We start from the raw sequence: 22383 nt of genomic DNA on the forward strand, positions 1-22383 counted from the left end.
GGGAAGACGAAACCAAAGTTCCATGTTTCACATATCCTTTGACTCTGCCCTATATGCCTTTTCCTGGGCAGTTTTTTATCTGTTTCTTTTAAAAAGCTGCATTCCCCTAGATATATACAAGAGAAAATCATACTTTGTAAAGATACATGCACCTCAGTGTTCCTTGTTTCATCAGGGCTTCCCTGGTGGCTCAGATGGTAAAGATCTGTCTGCAGTGTGGGAGACCTGGGTTCGATTCCTGGGTGGGAAGATCCCCTGGAGGAGGGGATGGCAACCCACTCCAATCTTCTTGCCTATTATTGTCCACAGGGACTACCTCCATGGACTGAGGTGCCTGGCAGGCTACAAACCATGGGGTCGCAAAGAGACGGGCATGACTAAATGACTAAGCATAGCAGTGTTCATTGCATCACCATTTACAATAGCCAGAACATGGAAGCAACCAAAATGTCCATCAACAGAGAAATGGGCAAAGATGCAGTGCAGATATACAATGTACTCAGTCATAAGAAGGAACAAAATAATGCTATCAGAAGCAATGTGCATGGACTTGGATAATGTCATCAAAGTGAAGTAAGTCAGACAAAGAAAGACAAATGCATATGATATCACTTATATGTGGAATATTAAAAAATGGTACAAATCAGCTTATTTACAAACAGAAAGAGTGTCACAGTGCAGAAAATAATCTTATGGTTCCAGGGGCAAGAAGGGAGGGATGATTTGTGACATTGGGATTGACGTGTACACGCTAATATATATAAGATAGATGACTAATAAGGACCAACTGTATAGAACAGGAAACTCTACTCAACTCTCTGTAATGACCTACTTAAGTTCAGTTCAGTTCAGTCTCTCAGTCATATCTGACGCTTTGCAACCCCATGAATCACAGCATGCCAGGTATCCCTGTCCATCACCAACTCCTGGAGTGTACCCAAACTCATGTTCACTGAGTTGCTGATGCTACCTAACCATCTCATCCTCTGTCACTCCCTTCTTCTCCTAGCTTCAATCTCTCCCAACATCAGGGTCTTTTAAAATCTGTCAGCTCTAGGTGGCCAAAATATTGGACTTTCAGGTTCAACATCAGTCCTTCCAATGAACACCCAGGACTGATTTCTTTTAGGATGGACCGGTTGGATCTTCCAGCAGTCCAAGGGACTCTCAAGAGACTGTTCCAACATCACAGTTCAAAAGCATCAATTATTCAGTGCTCAGCTTTCTTTATAGTCCAACTCTCACATCCATACATGACCACTGGAAAAACCATAGCCCTGACTAGACAGATCTTTGTTGACAAAGTAATGTCTCTGTTTCTTAATATGCTGTCTAGGTTGGTCAAAACTTTCCTTCCAAGGAGTAAGCATTTTTAATTTCATGGCTGCAATCACCATCTGCAGTGATTTTACAGCCCAAACAATAAAATCGGCCACTGTCCATGTTCCCCATCTACTTGCCATGAAGTGATGGGACCGGATGACATGATCTTACTTTTCTGAATGTTGAGCTTTAAGCCAAATTTTTTGCCCTCCTCTTTCACTCGCATCAAGAGGCCCTTTAGTTTTTCTTCTCTTTCTGCCATAAGGGTGGTATCATCTGTATATCTGAGGTTATTGATATTTCCCCAGCAATCGTGATTCCATCTTGTGCTTCATCAAACCTGGCGGTTCTAGTGATATACTCTGTATATAAGTTAGATAAGCAAGGTGACTGTATACAGCCTTGACATACTCCTTTTCCTTTCTGGAACATGTCTATTGCTCCATGAGAAAAGAATCTAAATAAGATATACAAGTTATTCACTGTTCAACAAAAACTGACATTTATAGCATTGTAAATCAATTATACTTCAGTAAAAATAAAAAATGAATTAAAAAAATTAAAGATCAGGAATAAACCACAACCATATGTATAACAGCTTTCAGTGATCTTCTGGAGTCCTAGTTGATAATGGAAACCAAGAATGGTCTTGGGAGATCCCCAAACTTGTAATTGCTATCTGAAGTGAAAAAGTCTTGAGGACTCTCCACTCTGAAATTTGTATCTGTCAAAGGCCCTATTTTTCATATGCATATTTGTCATATTATCATGTTGGGCTATTGGTACTTAGTCTAAGAACTCAGTAATTAACTCACATTTCAAATAAGAACATGTATAGGAGGGAGGGATTCCTCAATGACTGATAACCAAGGAAGACGCTGGAGATACTCATATGTTGTTGTGAAGTCCATCAAGGAGTTTGCCATCTCAGGCCCTCCCCCCGGGGCTGCTGGTCCTCACTCAGCTCCCTTAGTCCTCGGCTCCCTATCAGCAGCACAGAGCACTCAGTGGCATGAGGCACTGGGTCACCTCAGAGCAGTCAGTCTCCTCGTTGGGTGCCGTGGTCTAAATGCTGTGTTCTCCCAAAATTCATATGCTGAAAACCTAATCCCCAAAGTGATGATTTCAGGATGTGGGGCCATTGGAAAATGGTTAGGTCAAGAGGGCAGAGCCCACATGAATGGGATTAGGGCTCTTGTGAAAGAAGCCTGAAATACTTGCTCATCCCTTCTATTTAGAAATATGTCCTGGAAGAGGCCCTCACTCATTTTACCATGCTGGCACCCATATCTTCGACTTCTAGCCTCCAGAACAGTGATAAATAACATGGTTTATAAACCACATAGCCTCTGGCATTTTGTAATAGCAGCCTGCATGCACTAAAACACAGGACATGTTTAAGTGGGGAAAAAAAAAATGTCAATCTTGTTTTCCCTTCCAAGGTCATGAATGTGGAACACGCAGCATAGATATTCAATTCCAAATAAAGTGGCACGTGGTAACATATTCCATAGAATTGTACATTTGTTTAAATTGTAATTCTTTGATATGCTCACCTGGGAACAGATTTTCTTAGAGGTAATTAACATTGAAACCTATAGATTGTGGAATTATGTGATCAGTTGAGGGCCTTAAGAGCAAAGAAAGAAGTTTCTCAAAATAAAAGCAATTCAACCTGAAGATGGCACCTTTACTGGGTAGCCCAATCTCCAGTCTGTCAGCCTAAATGAAGCAACTGGACCCTAAGGCCTGTCACGAGCCTCTCATTAGAATCCTAGCATAACCGCTCTTTGACTTGGAATACCTAGCTTCATGTCACTAGGGCTTGTTTTTCTCAACTGGAAAAGGTAAATTAGAGTAGAAAATCCTTTACCTTTCCAAAGATCATGCAAATCTCAGTATAAAACATGATTCCAAACTGAGGTGTGTTCTATTTTCCAAAAAGAAAATTATCACTTGGTTGAGCGGCTTCCGTGTTTGGATCTCTTATCCTTCTCATTATCTGCTCTATTTCATAATGTATTTCTCCAGCTTACCTTTAAGAACAGATCATTGATAGAAATAATTATTTGACTGTTATAGAATATTACTTTTATCTTTGACCTTCCATTGAAAAGTAGGAGTTGTAGTTAAGCACACTAGTGAGAGAAACTGTTTCTCAATGTCAGTATGCCAGCTTGAGAAGTTTGCTGTGTGTAGTTGCTCCGTCTTATCCAACACTTTACAACCCCGTGGACTGACGACCCCTTGGACTGCAGCCCGCCAGGCTCCTCTGTCCATGGGGATTCCTTAAGCAAGAACACTGGAGTGGTTTGACATGCCCTCTTCCAGGGATCTTCCTGACCAGGGATGGAGCCCAGGTCTCCTGTACTGCAGGCGGACTCTTTACTGTCTGAGCTGCCAGCTCTTAATAAAGTGGGTCTTGAAGTATACAGAACATGAGTGATTTGTCTACTTTTGTTTCCTGCAGCAGTGAGTTTTTTCCCAGCTACCCTATAAGTCCCATTTCTATTTACCTGAACACTATCTAGAATGCAAGTTCTCTCTAAAAGAAAGACATTAACACAAAAGGAAATTTTATCTGGAATAGCAGTTAAGATTTTGTCCAGTTGTCAGTTTATCCAAAATAGCAGAGGCTGGGTATTTGTTTTTAACTATAATATTTACCTCAGATAGAACAAGTGGCTGGCCAGTTTCTGCCATGTTTGATACTCAATGGAAAGTAACTTCAGGGCAGTTGGCATACCCATGTAGCCCCAGGGGAACTGAATTAAAGGAGTGGGGGTTGGTGTTGTTCAGATAATTAGCTATAATATAAGTCAGAGTGTTGTCAGGGAGATAAAAATGGTAAGAATGAAATTAGGGTGCCGTAAGGAGGAAGTTGGTATTTTCATCTAGGAAAAGTAGGTAGCAATTCATCAAGGAGGGGAATTCCTTTTGTACCTTCGAAGACGGATTAGGTGTTTCTGTACAATGTAAGAATATTTGATTTGTAGGTTCTTCTTAAAGTATTTTTATCTGTCATGATCAGAGAGTACAGCTAAGAAGGTAAACTCCTCTAGTGAAATTAACAATACTATGGTAAAAAGTAGACTCAAGTGGCAGGTTTTGTGCACTGTCTCTAGTTCTGTCCTATTCAGCCTTTTAGTCAGTGACTCAGTTATCACGTTATCTGAGGACAGGAAGCTGTGAGGGCGAGTGTGTGTGGGATAAAAGACCGAACATCCAGTGCCTTCCATCTAATAGGGTAACAATTAAAAGCAAATGCATCCACAGTTCTGTGAATGAAAATCACTCAGTCGTGTCTGCCTTGTGACCCCATGGACTACACAGTTCATGGGATTCTCCAGGCCAGAATACTGGAGTGGGTAGCCTTTCCCTTCTCCAGAGAATTTTCCCAACTCAGGGATCAAACCCAGACCCCTCACATTGCAGACAGATATTTTATCAGCTGAGCCACAAGGGAACCTCCACAGTTCTAGCTCTGTAATTATGTCCAAATAATCAGGGTTATGAGGGTTTGGGTGGGAAGAAAAGACCTCATTGGTTTTAGTTCATTGCATGCTGTGAGAGCAGCATGAAAATTCACTGGAGTTTTACTCTGCACGAATAAAACTGTTTCATTGAACAAACACCTAACGGAGGCCTGTTGGATGCAAAGAATGGACAGTAGTGAAGAGCACACATGTGGACTTTGTAAATTAGGACTTAAATTTTAATAGAAAAATAGAAATGAGGCAAATTTCAAAGTTAAACGCTATTGGGATCGTGTCAAGAGGGAAAAGCACAGAATTCAATATGTCCACATAACAAGGAGACCTGAGCTGTGTCAAAATCATGGAAGCCTGCTTTGTGGAAGTGGTTTTTACTGAGGTCTGAAAGATGTCGGGGAGCTAATGAGGTAAAAGAACGAGGGTATTCCAGGGAAATGAAATGGCATTGATAAAGTGCTTTAGCCATAAGTGAGAATATAGAGTGAGAAGAACAGACATGAAGGATTGGTCAAGCTCTATTTCATTTCCTGTATCTCTCACATCCTTTGCATCTTTTCACTTGCCAGAGTCCTCTTTGATTTTTAGTGTCATAATATTCCCAGCTCTTTCTGCTCTCTTTCTTATTCTCTACCGGCACTAACAGCCACAACTCCTCAATGCACATTTTAAAGTTTCTAATTCTGGACATTCAGCTCTCTTGAACTAAATGTTCTTGGTTTCCTGTTGTTTTGTAAAATGAAGACAAACTCTCCAAACTGGCATATGTGATTCTCCCAAATGCATAAAAATCCATGCAAGTATCTCTCCATTCTAACCCTACAATAATATATACAGTATATCATAGGAGCATAATCAGGAGAGATACAACAAGAATGGTAAAAAGTGAACATTACTTGTGTTTTTCTCAGACTTGATAATTCACTGATACGTTATAATGCTGTATGTATTAATATCTCAGTTGCCTTGATCTAGCATGTCAGAGATCCTTCCTTCATAAGATGATCCTAAATGAATCGACAGATATACTGTTTTCCTATTTTTCCACATCAGTATCCCATCAACCTTTCAAAGCTCCAAAATAAAGCCATCCCATTTGCATCACTCTTATGACACATTCAGATTGCTCCTAGCTTTACCTCAATCTACTGTAGCAAAGTGTTGGCTTCATGTCTTATTCTTCTTCACCCTACCATGCAATATAGTAATTTGTGTGTTTATATCACCCTCTCCTTCTCCACAAGTGGAGGGCCTGCTTCTGGAAAATAGAGATTTTTTCAAACCTCAGTTGAAGTCCTCACTGTATCCAGGCATGTGTCTTACTAATCTATAAAGTCAATGAACTTTAAAGGTTCTTCATTTGTTTGTTTTCCTTCAGTAACTACTGCTACTATTCTTGTTATATAAGGGCATTTCTTCAAGTGCAATCTTACATGGAAATATGTAAAAGAGGGGAAAATCAAAGCTTTCTGGATGACAAGGGAGTGATTGTTAAATCCTGTACAAATATCCCCTCCTTGGCTAATCCTGACTGACTCTATAGAATATCTATGGCTCTGTTCAATATTGTCTGAAATCTACCATATTCAATTTATATCTCACAGTTAAGCAAGGAAACACTTCTCAGTGTCACCACCTCTGTTCTTGATGTAAAGTCCTAAATTTACGATGAAAAAATTTTATAAGAGACAAATATATAAGATGTGTGTGGTCTATTGGTGAGTGTATGTTTCCTCCAATTGCATTGTCCCCCTTACTGCCAAATTTTCCCTCAAATAAATACCATGCTCTCTGCTTGAAATATCTAGACATTGAAGGAAACAAAGGTAAGCAAGTAACACAATAGAATTAGATGTTTTGGGCTGTAAATGACTTAGACAGTGCTTACAGGATTTTTTTTTTTTTTTTTTTGGTCTTTTGACTTTTGGAAGAAGAAAGTGAAAATACAAGAAAGCTGACACTTTATATGCATGAAGGAGCCAAAGGAAGTATTCATAGATTGCTTTGGGGCAGAGTATTCTGTCATGTTCTGAAAGGTTTGGGCCATCCCAGGTAGAGGCATGGGCAGAACTCAGTAAACAATAATCCTGGCTATGAGGGAATAGGTTGGTTTTGGTGGACAGTGGTCCTGTATGTGGGTGAAAGGAGTCTTTGTATAAAAGAAGATAATTTGGCTGGATTCTGTCCTGAAGAGTTGCCAGGCTTTGTTCATCTCTAGAACTATGGCATCTAGTAATAGCAGAGGTATACTCCTAATATAAAGGACAATTTAAGGAAATAGGGGAGAGAAGAAAAAATGAAACTAAAAGGGAATATGAGATATTTGGAGCTGCATGACCATGCTGTGGAAATCCATTTCCATTGTTATAAGACTGTGATATTTTGTTATAGCAACCCAGAAGAACTTAGATAGCATCCTAACAATCTTTTGAAGGTTCAGTAAACCTCATGCTGTTTGTACAAAGGTGTGAAGCACTGATCCTGTCTGGTGTAACACTGTGACAGTGGACTGACCATTTGCAGCTAGCTTTCATAAAGAATCCTGAAAATTCAGTCTTCTTGGTAGCAAGACCAGAACCATAAACAATTATCTAATTCTTTGATTCTAATAACTTGACCCAGAATAATCTTCTGTGATTATTATGTAATCTCTTAATGGTCTTCTTTGTAATGCCAGATTCTGCTATTTGTGACTAATTTTTTTTTTCATTTATTTTTATTAGTTGGAGGCTAATTATTTTACAATATTGTAGTGGTTTTTGTCGTACATTGACATGAATCAGCCATGGATTTACATGTATTCCCCATCCCAATCCCCCCTCCCACCTCCCTCTCCACCAGATTCCTCTGGGTCTTCCCAGTGCACCAGGCCCGAGCACTTGTGTCATGCATCCAGCCTGGGCTGGTGATCTGTTTCACCCTAGATAATATACATGTTTCGATGTCTTCTCTCTAAACATCCCACCCTTGTCTTTCCCACAGAGTCCAAAATTCTGTTCTGTACTTCTGTATCTCTTTTTTGTTTTGCATATAGGGTTATCGTTACCATCTGTCTAAATTCCATATATATGTATCAGTATACTCTATTGGTCTTTATCTTTCTGGCTTACTTCACTCTGTGTAATGGGCTCCAGTTTCAGGAGCTTCATTCTCTCAATTATAGGGGTGGATAATCTTTTGCTTTTCAATTAAATGAAAATAAGAAATGTTAACAAATTACCCTCTTAGATTTTGACATCTCTACAGAGTCTGTGTTTAATTTTTTAAGAGGAGACCCATTTCACAGAGCATGCATGAAAAAGCTGTAAATTTCAAAGAAGCTTGCTATGGGATAGATCATTAGGACCATTTCAGAGCTGGATCGGATGGATGTGGATTTAGCACTCGTCGCTGATTCGGCAGGCCAAGATCTTGCTGTACATGTTAACTGTACGGGAATCCCTGCTTAGGCACTTGAACAGTTTATAAAATGCAGAATGACGCATATCTTCTTCGCTGGACACCAGGGATCGGTATCCTGACCAGTAAATGCGACTCATGGTCAAATTCGATATGAGTGGATCAACAATCTGAATACCCAAAAGAAAATGACTTTTTATTCATTTTATCATTATCTGCTTATCTTTAACCCTTGTAATTATAAATTAAGATTTGGGGAAGACATATGAATAGAAAACTCTCTAGATATGGATTTTGGAGCCAACCTATGAGAAAGCAATTAGGAATCTAAAAAGTAGAAACATAACTCAAGTTAATTTTAACTTTCTCTTTTTTCCTTCCCACTCTCATCCTTTGATTTGAGAAGAACAGAGAAAGAAGACAAGTGGAACTTGAAGAGCAGATGTCCTGGGATACTTTGAGGAAAATGCTGAGCTTGGAAATTCTGTTCTCTAGTTCTCTAAATCTTGATAATATTTCAACCACCTGTGCCTAAGAAGAGGCAAGCTTTCGGTGGAATTGTGTGCAATGCAGGGAAGGCTGTATATGACAAAAATTGCAGTGAAATTCTGATTCCTTTACAGTAGACTCTATCACTATGAATGACTAGGCTCCTGCTTTATGTAGTAGCAGTCTAGCATGTAAAATCATGAATCTTTTTCTTACAAAATGAGATATTTCAAATCTCCTTATGCATTACAGAGTCATCAACAAAACAAGAAAGCCCTCTGCAGGATGCTCACCTGGTTGAATCGCCTCTCTAAGATTGTTTGCAATTTAAATAATTTTTTAAAATTCTCTCTGGCACTTGATAGGATAGTATCTGAGAGGTCGTTCTCAAACCGCGGGTCATGGGTTATATCATACAGAGGACCATTCCAGAGGTACTGTAAGATGAGTATCCACTTAGTAAGGTCTTCATTCTAAGCAAATATAAGAAACATTTTCATTAAAATAATCATAATTCAGTGGTTTTGGTAACATGTGATCTTTGCTCAGAGCAGCTGACCTACAAGACTTCTGTTTATTCTTATGTGTATGCAGAGATTTTTGAAGGTAGTAAAAGTTGCAAAATGATAAAATGTAAGCGCTAGCTCACACTTCACTGAATTATTAACAATCTGGTTTACTTTAGGCATTAATTCTTCTGATGAGTTCTAATTTATAACATGAAGAATATTCTTTTTTCCTCTGAAATTCTACCACCCACTGAGTGAGGTCTTTTATGTTTGTATATTTGCTTGAGAGAAATCTAAGTGTTTTATGACAAGTCAGTATGTGCCTGCAGTATCTGACCCAGGAAAGAGGCATTCTACCTGTGCCCACATCATTGTCACCCAGTGATTCTTTCATATTAATGAATCAGATGAGTCATTCGTATTGATTTTTGGTTGGTAATTTGTTTTACAATATTACAATGAAGAAGACATGACATTCCAAACAGGCTCTCTTTCCTCAGTTGATCCCAACGCCAGCCCCCATGCTGGTATCAGAAGAGTCTGTCTTGTTGACATGTGTCCAGGCAGATAATGGCACAGCATTGTCTTTAGTAACAGCATCAGTGGGATTTACAATGGAGGGTTTTCCCTCCAGTTTCACTACTACTAGTAGAATTGAGCATGTAGATCCCAGGAGGCTGAAGATCTCTAGTTAATATGCTTGATTTCATTATAGCCATGAACTGTTTTAGTGGTAAAGAACAGAGAACTGAGCAGATGAAATATAGTAATGCACATAAAGTGCTTAGTAAAATGTATGGCCATGTAGTAACTCTCAATAAACTTTAAATTCAAGCTTATTGAAAAATCCCTCGTCCTCCTCCATTTTGAACTTTTCCTTTACTTGATCATCCTTATTATTAATGAGCTTAACAGAGGAAAAGAATGCTGATGTCTTTAAGAAAGTTGTAGAGAGAAAAAGAGAGAATTTTAAGGGGGGATGCATGTCAAAATATTTTAAATAATGTTAAGACGAAGGATAATGCAGGAAATCAGAAAGGAGAGATTATAACGGTGAAAATTTGGAGCTGCCAGTAATCATTGAGGCTTGATATGTAACCTGTGTTGACCTCAGAACAGAGGCAGTTGTTGCTGCCATGAGAAGCAAAGCAATGTTATATAGGCCATTGTGGGGGAAACTTAAAAATTAAAAATAAATGGTGACAGAGGAGTCATTGAGAGTGACGAATGAAGGAGGTGTAATTGAAGAAAGAGAAGAGTCAGGAGAGCTTTGAAAGGCAGACACGCTGGCTCGAGTGGTGCAGTATAGGACTCCCACGTACGAGTCACTAGTAACAGGGATTACTCAGTACTGGGGTGTGTTACTTACATATTCATAAATTTGTCAGTCTTATGTTTTACACATGGATGTCCCATTCATTTCCTGTTTTTGTACAGAATAATAGCTGCAATCCTGTGTCTAATGCATTGCTTGAACTAAATTTGTCTGCATGGACAATTTATAGATCTGTTATTTATTTTGCTACTACAGATCTTTAGTCATCCCTTGATTTTGCTCATGCTTCATCAACTGCATAATATAATTTCTCTTCAACTGCTTACAGTTCCTCCACCATTTTCTGCATGTACAGTTGCCATTACCTCTAATAACCTGAAGCTTGGTAAGCTACATACTGTCTCATTTGATCTGGTGAAAAATCCAGGTGAAAGACTCACGTTCATCTGTTGGACTTTTTCTCTTTCTTCTGGAGCATGAATTGAATTGGTGTGGCAGTCTTTGGTGGCGTTGATATACTCTGGTTTACTCTGGGGGTACTTTTCATTCTGAAAGTGATCAGGTAATTAGTTAGGGATGTTGGGCATTCAGTAGATGAGCCCATTACCAGAACATTAACATGTTTTATAGATATGTAATGTTTTTATCGGTAGGGGGCAAAACAGAATTTGAAAGTCATTCTTTTCCTACTTTTTCTATGTATTGTCTCTATAAAAATGATTTTACATCCAACATTTTAAGTTCAAATTTTTCCCTTTTTTACTTCATCATTATCTTTTTTTTTTTTCTATTTTTTAGTATTTGAACCAAATATAGTACTTTAGTACCAATACTTGGTGCTTCCCAGGTGGCGGTAGTGGTAAAGAACATTCCTGCCAATGCAGGAGATACAAGAAGCCTCAGGTTAGATCCTTAGGTGAGGAGCATCCCTTGCGAGAGGGTACAGCAGCACACTCCTGTACTCTTACCTGGCTAATCCTATGGACAGGCGAGCCTCTTGGGCTACAGTCAGTAGGGTTGCAAAGAGTTGGACATGACTGATGTGACTTAGAATGCATGGATGCACATATATTTAACCATTTAATCTCTTGTTTGTGTGGGTTAGAATCAATATATTCCCTTATAAGGACTAATACAGTAATGACTCTGACTTATCTCTGAACACGCTCACCAAAAAGGTTAGTGTTCATTCAAGATGCAGAATACAATGCTGTTTATGGTGACAAAATGACACGTCCTGGAAAAAATGGCCTAAAGTTATAGGAAATACTAAGCAATGGACTGAGAATAATAAGAGTAGAAAAATCTAGTTAACACTTTGATAGAGAAAAACTAATCTTTAGTGGAAGTTATGAACATTTGAAGAGATTACTTGGAAGAGGTGGAAAAAAAATGGACAGTCAAAAATGGAGGATGAAACAAAAATTAGTGAGTACAAGAACTATATGACTTTAATAGAAACTTTTAGCACCGCCTTTTATTAGCTGTCTGCTCTACTGTGTTCTCCTTGATTGACATAAAAGAATTAACATACAACTTATATATACCTTCATCAGAAAAAGAATAATTGTTTCCAATTGTAAACACCCCTTCTATTGTAGCACTACACCTATTCACTGCAATTCTTAAAGCAATAATTTGTAGCATTAAGAAAACTACCAATAATCGTTTTTGTGAACAGGATTTAGCTTTGTTTAACATGTTCCATCCACCCAGTTCACTGCAGAGCAGCTCTCACTTATTGGCTATTTACTCTGAGCCTGGAGAAAAAAGCCCAGAGATATACTGAAGTACCAGAATCACCATGCTTCATTTTCCCCAATCCAACCTAAAAGTGCTCTCTGTCAGGTAGTATTATGGACTGAATGCATGTTCTTCAAATTCATGTGTTAGAGCCCGAACTGCCAAAGTACTGTGTTTTGAAAAGGGTTCCGACTTTTTGGCACGCCACGGTCTATAGCCCACCAGACTCCTCTGTCCATGGGATTTCTCAGGCAAGAATACTGGAGTGGCTTGCCATTCCCTTTTCTAGGGGATCTTACAGACCCAGGGATAGAACCCAGGTCCCTCCCATTGAAGGCAGATTCATTACCATCCGAGCCACCAGCAAAGCTCATTAAGGTTGAATGAGCTCTTAGGGTGAAACACTCATCCAATAGGTTTAGTGTCTCCATGAAGCGAAACACCAGAGAATTTTCTCTTCTGTCTCTGTGACTGTGTGTCCTTTCCTCTGTCTGTCTGCCCCAACCCCACCCTCCGTGAGGACGCACGGAGAAGCCATCCTGGGAAGAAAGAGTTCTTACCAGAACCTCACCTTGCTGGTGCCCTGATATGGGACTTCTAGCCCCCAGAGCTGTGAGGAAACAAATTTCTGGTGTTTATTCCACTGAGTCTATTGTATTCTTTTATGGCATTCCTAGCTGACAAATACAAAATCTTTTATTTTAGAAATTTAAAGAGAGAAATGAATGAAAGGAAATTGAAAAATTTATTGTACTTCTTAGGAGTCTTTGATATTTCACAAAGCTGGTCATTTCTTCTATTCCCACACTTATTGCTGACCGCATCTATAATGCAGAGAGTGTGTTATTTGAATTTAGGCTGATGCAGCCCTCTTGTTGAAAGGACAGTATGGCCCAGTCACTTACGTGAAGTTACCTTCTGGTATTGCGGGCTACAGTCCATGGAGTCTCAAGAGTTCGACACGATCTAGCAACTAAACGACCACCACCACAGTACTTACAAACTCATTTAACATTATTGTGGAAAGGTTAAGCATGTCGTGGGACAGGCTGGAGACACGGCTAAACGTTTTTCTAAGGAACTTCAGGGGGGCGCCAAACACGTCAGGACCGCAGGACGGGCATTCGTTGCCTTGGCACAGGAGCAGATGTGACATGACCAGCAGCAGAAGCAGGCAGGACCCTGCTAAAATAAAAACATGAGCCATTCTGAGATGATCTAGTCACCTGAGGGTATCGAATCCATCCTGTGGAGGGAAGCCTTCTCTTTCCCTGTTGCTCTGAGCAGGAGTTGGTGCTGTAGTAGCTGGGGTGGGGAAGAAGGAGCGTCTTCTGTGTGAATTTAGATGGATGATGATACTTGCACAGATAGTTGTAGAAGTAGGTTACTCTCTGCATTTTTGTATTGCTCCCAGAAGTACTTTTGGGCTCTGCAAACATTTGGAACTTAATTCAGGCCAGAGTATTTAGGCCCTTCTTTAAGACCGTTAAATGTCGGGACTCTGCAGACTCTGAGCAGCCAGGCCCTCTAGGAGTGTGTTATTTTTTCACTCTACACTGACTAATGCTTGAATTTTAGACACGGAAATGACAAGAAGTGTACAGTTGATCTGTGTGGTTTACCATCACGCGGGGGTAAGAGTAAACACATGACTGACTGACCGCTACTATTGAGTACAGAGAGAATACTAAGAGAAAAGGATACTGTTACTTTGATCTGCTAGCTCGGCTTCGTAACCCCATGCATGTATTTGATATTTTCCCAAAAGCTTTAAAACATGTTAAAATCTGTGTTTCACAGTAACCCTGGGAGATACCTTTATCTTCACTATGATCATCAAGTTATGTTAATGAAGATGCAATGCCTTGGAGAGGGCAAGTAATTTTCCCTGGTCCCGTTATTAGCAGATGGAGGTGACTGGGCACCAATGCAGTCATCTGTTCACTTCCTGATGTCACATCACACATGCCTGTGGGCTCTCGGTCTGCATGTGTATAACCAGGACCACATCAGGAGCTGTGATGACTCTGCTTGCAGAGAAAAATATTTTGTCTTTGACTGCAAGGCAGCAGTGACCCTAGAACATTGGTTTTATCCACTTGTTCTGCTCTGTCCACAAAATACTCACTGTTAAAGTCTTTGACAATTATCAGTGTGGGCGCCTGGTTCTCCTGCTAGACTTTCTTCTAGGCAACGTGACAGTTCTTCTACTTTTATGCATCCCTAATCTTCTTATTAGGTTTGTTTCTTTGAGAAAATGGCAGGTAAATCTCCAGACGGTCATCCAAGAATCTTACCTGCTCAGCACCCAGGCCCCCGTCACTGGCTCTGTGGACACGCCTGGCCTTTCCTGACTGTTTCAGGGGACTGTTCCTGACGTTTCAAGGAGAAAATCCATCTGTTTGGTCGGGAGCACATCCTGACAACCATGGGGCTGAGTTTTCGAACCATCTCCAAATATCTCCTCTTTGATAGGAGAACTAGACCTTCAGGCTTCCATGATGTATTGAAATACTTCAGAAATTATTCCTGGCCCTACCTTTGGCCAACAAAAGCATAAAATCATAGACTCTTGCAAGCGTGATTTTAAAATTACTTTTCCTATGTGTCCTCTGTAAGTAAGCAGAATTTAAGACTGAAGTGAGCACGAATCAGTTTGGACAAGAGAAATGATAAAATAGAGATTTCATCATCCTGAATAGATCTCAACACGATTCTTTTTCCAATTTACCAGAAGAGTGGTAATTTAATTAATGATAAGGCATCAGCATTTACTAGGTTTTCTCTGCTCTTAGTTAGTTTAAAGGGGCACGGTACCTAAGAATAAAATGTTTATTTAAAATTAGGTGGTGAAAACCAAAGACGTGGTTCTCAAAAAGAAGATATATAAGTTGGAGAAATTTGGGACTATCTCTCTTCAACTAAAGAGCTTATTGTGACAGGCAAGGAGAATAGTAGCTTGTATAACATAGACGTATTTGTGTGCATATATTTCTCTGCATGTATACATGTGTTACGAATAAATATATGTTTAATTCTTACATGGAACTTTGGACCTTATAAAATTCAGTTATAAAACAGGCAGTAAATATAGCAGAATACCCTAATTCCTAAAATAATTGATCATTTGTTTGTTGATGACTAACTATATGATTTTTTTTTTCTTTTAAAGTGTTATTTGTGTGTTTGCTTTGGTAACACATATATTAAAAAATTGGAATAATACTGAGAAGATTAGCATGGCCCCTGCCCAAGGATGACACACAAACCTGTGAAGCCTTCCATATCTTTCTGTAACAACTTCGAGGGGTGCGATGTGAAGAAAGGTGGGGAGGAGGTTCAAGGTTGACAGGACATAGGTAAACCTATGACTGACCCATGTTGATGTTTGGCAGTCCAGTATTGTAAAGGAATTGTGCTTCAATTAATGATCAATAAATTTAACTATTAATACTGTTAATGGGGATCATATAACAGGTTCAGATATCCATTGTATGACTAAAGAGGATCTGACTGGAAATTGAAGGTGTCAATTACCATTGCTTAGTGATTCATTAAGTTTTTAGTTAAATGAGTAAAGTAAACTAACAAACACTATTGTCTGTGACTCACTGTCATAGCAAGCTATAATCCTTGTCTGTGTTCACCTTTAGGTGGTATAGTGCCCAAACTTCGAAACTGAGGCTGTTCCCAGAAGCGCACATTCATGTGTCCTGCCCAGCATTTCTGTTCCTGATGCTGGAGGCTTCTTTTCGCTGTTCTACTAGGTGCGAAACTTTCTCTCCTGAGCATTCTCTGGTTCTATCATGTGCACAAGTCTTTCTATTTTGGTGTCTAATTTGATTCTCTTATTTTTTTGATCAGACTACCAAGTCCCTTTACGATTTACTTTTCAGACCCTTTTGTGCTTTGATTTTTCTGATGCTCATTAGTGTATTTGCTTCCATGTCTACATTTCTGAGTAGTTGTCAGTATCTACGTATACCCTACCGTATTTCCTTACTGTCTGGATTTTGGTGTTTCGCATCCGCATATTTTCATGAACTTCACTTTCCTTCTGGTGAAGTTTCTGGTATACAGCTTAAGCTGGTTGGCTCCCATCTGGCTTGTTTGTGTTGTCTCTAAAAATTAGAGAACTCAGCTTTCTTTCTAGGCAACACTGCCCCCTTTTTTTGATAGCGTTGCTAATTTTCTGTGATTTCACTTCCTGCCTCGTAAGCTTTGTCTTTCTCAATCTACTGTAACTTGAGTGCTATGTGTCTCTATGTTCGTATCACAATTTTATTTAATTTTGCTAATTTTAATTGGAGGCTAAATATTTTACAATATTGAACTGGTTTTGCCATACATTGACAGGAATCTGCCATGGGTGTATAAGTGTTCCCCATCCTGAACCACCTTCCCACCTCCTTCCCCATCCCAACCTTCTGGGTCATCCCAGTGCACGAGCCCCGAGCACCCTGGATCATGCATCGAACCTGGACTATGCATCGAACCTGGACTAGCGATTCGGGTCACATATGATAGTATACATGTTTCAGTGCCATTCCCACAAGTCATCCCACCCTCGCCTCTCCCACAGAATCCAAGAGTGTTCTTTATGTCTTTGTGTCTTTATCTGTCTCACATACAGGGCTATTGTTCCCATCTTTCTAAAATCCATATATATGCGTTTGTATACTGTATTGCTGTTTCTCTTTCTGGCTTACTTCACTCTATATAATAGGGTCCAGTTTCATCCACCTCATTAGAACTGACTCAAATCTATTCTTTTTTAATGGCCGAGTAATATTCCATTGTGTATATGTACCACAGCTTTCTCATCCGTTGGTCTGCTGATGGGCATCTAGGTTGCTTCCAAGTCCTGCCTATTATAAACAGTGCTGCAGTGAACATTGGGGTACACGTGTCTCTTTCCTTTCTGGTTTCCACGGTGTGTATGCCCAGTAGTGGGATAGTTCGGTCATCTGGCAGTTCTATTTTCATTTTTTAAAGGAATCTCCACCCTGTTCTCCTCAGTGTCTGTATTACTACATTAACTAAATATCAATCTAATATACCAGAGAATTAAAGGGAATAAAATTACAATAGTATTAGTAACAATAAAATCCCCCAAATTATAATCCATAATTCTTCCAGTTTTAAATTACTTTCTACCCATGTATTATTGAAGTCCCCTACTCACTCCTTACTAGGTGTTTCAATTTTGAAATAGAATGTAGAAAACAATGGAGTCGAAAATTCTGAAAATCACCTTGGATTTTAGATGCCTCAAGATTAAGTATGTAATTATTAGGTTTTTTTTGGTTTTTTATGGTTTTTAGAGCAATTCATAGCACACACAGCTCAGTGTAAGGTAATTGCTATTGAGTGAAGGACACATACTATGAACTGAAATCACCAAACAGGTGATTGGAAGCACTGCCAGGAAGACAGAGGCTTTTGTTCTGGAAGGAAAAGCTTACAGTGTCTCTCATCTACAGTCTAATCTTCAGATTTTTCAAATCACTCACTCTTCCTTTGCTCAGTTAAAAATTTGAGTTGTTTGATTTTTTTTCCCACTGAGTTGCATGAGTCTCTTATATAAACTATATATGAAGCCCTTAACAAATATGTGATTTGCAATTTTTTTTTCATTCCAAATGTTGCCATTTAATTTTATTGATGGCTTCTTTTACTATGCAGAAGGTTTTGAGTTTGATGTGGTCCCACTAGTTTATTTTTGCAGCTCTTGCCTTTGCTTTTGATGACTGACTTGTTTGAGCTGCTTGTATTTTGGAAAGCGATCCTTTATCAGTTGTTTTAGTTGCTATTATCATCTCCCATTCTTACCAAAAGACACAGACTGGATGAATGGTTATAGAAACAAGACCCATATATATGTTGTCTACAAGAGACCCACTTCAGTCCTACAGACACACACAGACTGAAAGTCAGAGGATGGAAAAAGATATTGCATGCAAATGGAAATCAAATGAAAGCCGGATTGGCAATTCTCATGTCAGAAAAAATAGACCTTAAAATAAAAACTATTATAAGAGATAAAGAAAGACACTACCAAATGATCAAGGGTCAGTCCAAGAAAAAGACAGAACAATTTTAAATATTTATGTAGCCAACATAAGAGCAACTCAATACATAAGATAAACACTAACTGACAGAAAAGGGGAAATGAACAGTAACACAACAACAATATGGCATGTTAACACCGCACCTATACCAATGAAAAGATCAACAAAACAGAATATTAATAAGGAAACATAAGTCTACAAGGAAATAATAGAGCAAACAGATCTAATTGGTGTCTTCAGCGCATTCCAACCAAATGCAAAATACACTTTCTTCTCAAGTGCACAGGAAACATTTTCTTCATTGTGGGTCACAAATCAAACATCAGTAAATTTAAGGAAATTGAAATTATATCAAGCATTTTCTCTGATCACAACACTATGAGACTAGATATAGATTATAGGAAAAAAAATAACTTTAAAGAATACAAACACATGGAGTTTCAACCACACATTTCTAATTAATAAACAAGTTACTGAAGAAATAAGGGAAATCAAAACATTCCTAGAAACAAAGCACAATGAAAACATGATGATCTAAAACCTGTAGGATGAAACAAAAGCAATTCTAAGAGCGAAGGTCAGAGTAATACAAATCCTACCTCAAGAAACAAGTTGAATAGACAAGCTAACTATACATATCTTTAGCTCTTTTTAAATTTCTCTTATCAATGTCTTAAAGGTTTTGTCTCAAATCTTTCATCACCTTGCTTTAGTCCATTTCTGTGTTTTATCTTTTTGTGATGCAATAGTAAATGGGCTTGTTTGCTTTATTCAACTTTCTGATAGTTCATTCTTGATATATAGGTAGGCAATACAGTTTTGTATAACATAATATACATTTTCCCACAAATAAGACATATAGATGGTCAAGAGGTATATGACAAGATGCTTAGCATTTCTAATAATCAAAGGAAATGCAGATCAAAAGCACAAGAGATATCACTTCACACCTGTTTGAATGGCTAGTACCAAAAATGTAAGAAATGACAGAACTTGTTGAGGCTGTGGAGAGAAAGGAGTGCTTATGCATTGTTGGTAGGGATGTATACTGGTCCAATTCCCATTGAAAAATACTTTGGAGGTTCCTCAAGAAATTTAAAAGAGAAATGTTATGTGATCCATTATCCTACTTCTGGATATACAGTCAAAGGAAATGAAATCATTTTCTCAAAGAGAGATCTGTATCCCCATGTTCATTGCAGCATTATTCACAGTAGCCTTGATATAGGAACAACCTGCGTATCTTTCAATAGGTGAATGGATTAAAACAATGTGATGTGACACATATAGGTTAATATTACTTAGCCATTGGAAAAAGAAAGAAATCCTTCCATTTATGGCAACATGAATGAAACTGGAGGGCATTACACTAAGTAAACTAAGCCAGAGAAAGACAAAATTCCATATGATCTCAACTGTAAGGAATCTCAAAAAAAAAAAAAAAATATCTCTGAGAGAGTGGACATCATCAAGTGGCATGCTGACTCAAAGGACATGAGTTTGAGTAACCTCTGGAAGTTGGGGATGGAAAGGGAAGCCTAGCATGCCGCAGTCCATGGGGTCACAAAGATTTGGACAAAACTGAATGACTGACTCAACAGAGGAGACTGGAACTTACCTGTATTCTCCTCAAAAAACAAAAGTTAAACATGTGTGGTGATGGCAATGTTACTTAATAGAAAGGAAAGCTTGTTTCTAATACATGTACAAATGGGGGCAGACAAGATGATGGAGGGGTAGATGGAAGTGGGGTACACCTCTCTCCACCAATGCATCAAGAAGGTCTAAAGACGCAGCAGTTCTCACAGAAGACCAGGTGAATACTGGCAGGAATCCCTGACTACTGAGAAGGAATATCCGGATACATACAGAGCTCGGTAGGACAAAGCAAAGAAGGGACAAAGAGGAAGGGGAAAGAAGGAGGAGAGAAAGTGGGACCAACCTGCACCTTGGGTTGAGGGAGCTGAAGCGCAGGGGAGTAATCCCCATGTCCATGGCTATCCACTGGAAGAGGGGAGTCATTTGAAGCTGTTGGGGAGTGAACTAACTAACCTGTGACCGTCTGAACAGAGTGAGAACCACATAGACAAGCCATGCTGCTGCCTTTCATACCTCGGATGGGGTAAGTCCACTGGTGTCCACGGAAGCTGGGAGCTGGAGCCATGGTTATTACGGAATGATCCCTGGGTGAGGACTCTTGTTGCCCGTGAGAGTCAGCCAGATGGGATGGGATGGAGAAATCTGCTGCATCAAATGCTTCTTAAGGAAAGCCACGAGGCCATAAAAGTAGGGTTCAACTGCCTGTGGAGTAGAGCTATCTCTTTCTTCATGCTGGTACCTTTAGGTTGAGCAATAGAGAAAGACTTCAGTGAGGGTGGTCCTTGAGGGCCTGATGAACTAAGCAACGAATGGTTTTGAATGTCTATATACCCTACCCTACCCTATTCTCTGTCTAAATTGTGGGTTTTAGCATTGTAATATTTTTATGAACTGAAATTTCCTTGGTAGAGTTTCTGGTTAACAAATAAAGCTAATTCCTCACATCTGGCTCGTTCTTGGGGTTTAAGGAAACTTTGAGTACCTTCCTTCCTCTCAAGGCAATACTGCCCTTTACTTTACTACCATTGCTGACTTCCCATACTTTCACTTCTTGGCTAATGTATTCTATGTCTTTCTCTATTCACTATTACTTTAGTACTACATGTCCCTATGTTGCTATTAATATTTATAATAAATTAGTAATCCAATGCAGTAGAGAATCAAAAGGACTACAGTTTCAACACTAGTAATAAATTACCTCCAAATTATAATCCATTAATGCTCCCATTTGAAACTGATTTTATGTCGATATATTAGTGAGGTCTCTTCCCTCATTTTCCTTACTAGGTGGCTCAATTGTGAAATGAAATATAGAAAACAATGGAGTGATCAGCTCTGGAAATTTCCTTCCGTTTGATATGCCTCATTAGTAAGTATGCAAATATTAGTTGTTTTTTTCCCCCTGTGAGGCTGTACTTGATACATATTATAGCTCACTGTGGGGTGATTTCTCTTGACTGAAGAATGTACACTCTGAACTGTAATGTCAAACACGTGAGTGGAGATGAAGAAAGTAATGCCAGGAAGGCACTGGTTTATGTTGCTCTAGCAGCAAAACCTTGCTGTGTCTCTCATTACAGCCTAATTTTCAGATTTATTGAAACTCTTACTTTTCTTATGCTCCTTTAATAATTTGGATTATTGGGGTTTTTTTGCCCTTGAGTTGTATGTCTCATTTTTTTTTTTACTATTAACCCCTTTTGAAATATATGATTTGGAAATATATTCTGTCAATTTGTAAATTGCCATTTGGTTTTGTTGATGCTCCTTTTTTTGGAGTTTGATATGGTCCCACTTGTTTGTTTTTGCAGTTGTTGCCTTTGCTTTAGTGTGAAACCCAAAAACTCATTGCAAAGACCAATGGCAAGAAGATTACCTCAATGTTTTCTTCTAGGAGTTTAATTGCTTAAAGTCTTATGTTCAACATTTTAATCCCTTTTTAGTTGACTTCTGTGTATGCTAAAAGACAGGGACACAGTTTTGATTTTTCATAGCACTATCCATTTTTCCCAGTGCCATTTTTGAAAAGTTTGTCCTTTCCGCACTGGATATTCTTGGCTCCTTTATCATAAGCTAACTGACAATATATGGGTGCGTTTCTTTCTGGCTTTGTTGTTCTGCTCTGTTGATCTATGTGTGTGTTTTTGTGCCAGTCAATAAATATGAAATATGTTTCCTTTTGTGTCTTTTAAACATTTCTTTCATGAATGTCTTGAATATTTTCATACATAGATCTTTCAACACATTCCTTAAATTTATTTCTAAAAATTTTATTTTTTTGATGTAATTATAATTGGAATTATTTTATATCTGTCATTTCTTTTGGTGTATGCATAGGTAACTGAGTTTTATATATTCAAATAGAGTATACCAAATGCATGTTATTTTTTTACAGAGTAGAAATTTTCCCCCCAAATAAGATATACAGAATGCCCAAGAATTATATGACAAGATGTTCAACATCACTATCAGGGAAGTGCAAA

The 22383-nt window shown here is 38.7% G+C and overlaps 1 non-coding gene and 1 pseudogene across 1 annotated transcript; one reads left to right on the top strand and one right to left on the bottom strand.

Moving 5' to 3' along the window:
* Nucleotides 1–8191: 8191 nt before the first annotated feature.
* Nucleotides 8192–20583, bottom strand: LOC136151534 (placental prolactin-related protein 3-like; annotated as a pseudogene).
* Nucleotides 15413–15521, top strand: LOC136151973 (U6 spliceosomal RNA). Its single transcript, XR_010660135.1, has one exon. It is a non-coding gene; the product is annotated as a U6 spliceosomal RNA (small nuclear RNA).
* Nucleotides 20584–22383: the final 1800 nt, after the last annotated feature.

Source organism: Muntiacus reevesi, chromosome 20 (genome assembly GCF_963930625.1).
Source record: "Muntiacus reevesi chromosome 20, mMunRee1.1, whole genome shotgun sequence".
Taxonomy (NCBI): Eukaryota; Metazoa; Chordata; class Mammalia; order Artiodactyla; family Cervidae; genus Muntiacus; species Muntiacus reevesi.